The sequence below is a fragment of the Ochotona curzoniae genome, unplaced genomic scaffold (genome assembly GCF_017591425.1).
Source record: "Ochotona curzoniae isolate NIBS_2020 unplaced genomic scaffold, NIBS_Ocur_1.0 scaffold_4701, whole genome shotgun sequence".
Taxonomy (NCBI): domain Eukaryota; kingdom Metazoa; phylum Chordata; class Mammalia; order Lagomorpha; family Ochotonidae; genus Ochotona; species Ochotona curzoniae.
Genome location: NW_024467122.1, coordinates 51348823 through 51350623, shown reverse-complemented (window position 1 = coordinate 51350623; position 1801 = coordinate 51348823). Strand labels below are relative to the sequence as shown.

At 46.3% G+C, this 1801-nt stretch overlaps 1 pseudogene; it reads right to left on the bottom strand.

Moving 5' to 3' along the window:
- On the bottom strand, positions 1-648 carry LOC121148391 (annotated as a pseudogene).
- Positions 649-1801: the final 1153 nt, after the last annotated feature.

The following is a 1801-nucleotide window of genomic DNA, read 5'->3' as shown; positions in this document are numbered from 1 at the left end:
TTAGTGTATTCCCAAGGGGATAGTGAAGGAGAGGTAGTTTCTAAGGGGGCCACAGTGGGGCTGGTAAATTTGGAAGATGGTGATCCAGGTAGTGAGTGCGATTACCCAAGAGGAAGCCTGTGGCAGAACGCTGGACATTGTCTTTGACCTGGCTCTGCTTGGGGTAGGCCAGGGCTAGCAAGCCCTCTCAGAGGAGCCAGGAAAAAAAATTTTTTTAAAAAAAAGATTTATTTATCTTTATTACAAAGTCAGATATACAGAGAGGAGGAGAGACAGAGAGGAAGATCTTCCATCCAATGATTCACTCCCCAAGTGACCGCAATGGCGGGTGCTGTGCCTATAAAATCCGGGAGCCAGGAACATCCTTCAGGTCTCCCACACGGGTGCAGGATCCCAAAGCCTTGGGCCGTCCTCAACTGCTTTCCCAGGCCAGAAGCAGGGAGCTGGATGGGAAGTGGAGCTGCTGGGATCAGAACCAGCACCCACATGGGATCCCAGTTTGGTCAAGGACCTTAGCCGCCAGGCCACGCCACCGGGTCCGGAGTTAGAAAATGTTGACCAGCAAGAGAAAAGGCAGGAAAGTGAACCCTCCTTGGGTTACTTCTGGCATAGGTTCAACTTCTCATTGGATACCTAGTCCGGATTCATACTTGAGTTAGGGGCTGGATCATCCTTGAGTTAGAGGCTGGTCTTCCCAAATGTCTGGGTAGGGTGTGGGTGGGAGGGCAGAACCCAAACCTGAACCCTAAAGTGGCAGATACCAGGAGCACAGAAAAGAAAGTGGATGGGTCTGTTGTGGTAGCCTAGTGGCTGAAGTCCTCACCTTGAACATGCCAGGATGCTACATGGGCACTGGTTCTTATCCTAGCAGCCCTGCTTCCCATCCAGCCCCTGCTTCTGGCCTGGGAAAGCAGTCGAGGACAGCCCAAAGCCTTGGGACCCTGCACCGTGTGGGAGACCCAGAAGAGGCTCCTGGCTCCTGGCTTCAGATTGGCATAGCACAAGCCGTTGTGGTCACCTGGGGAGTGAATCATCAGACGGAAGATCTTCCTCTCTGTATCTTCTCTCTCTCTCTCTCTACATATATATGTATATATATGTACATATATATATATGTCATCTGACTTTCCAATATAAATAAATAAGTCTTTTAAAGAAGAAAGAGTGGGTGTTTGCAGGAGACGCTGCCAGTCCCTCTGGAGTTTGTAGTCGCTTCTAGTCTTGTGCATGCACCACAATAAATCTTTCAATACAGTTTTTGCTGCAATCCATGGACTTTGGTATTTTTGTTTTTATTTCTTCAAAATAGTTTTTCTCTTATTAAGTTCTTCATTGACTCACAAATCATACAGTAGCACTATTTTCTCCAAGAAGGTTTTTTGTTTTCTCTTTTAATTCTTCATTCACACATTGGTCATCCGTTAGCATGTTATTTAACTCCATGGTGGTGTAAATTTTTTAAACTTTATTCCTGTCTTGGATTTTGTTTTGTGGCTTTTCATTTAAGGGACTGTATAGTTTTGACATAATGGAGACTTTCATATCCGTAGGTGAGGATACGGTGCAGTATGCATCTCTGCTTCCAAATCAAAGGACTCCCAGGGAGACCTTTAGATGGGTCTTACAATAGGGTGCTGGACTCTGCCATTGTCTGTACCGGCAATGTCAGGGCACACTGAAATGCCTGAGTGATGGACTTAGGACTGTTTATGAAGGACGATACTGTGGTAATTATAAGGAGGAAATCAGATGAGGGAAGGGAAATTTGGGAGGGGATAACAAAAACCCCAGAACCTATCAA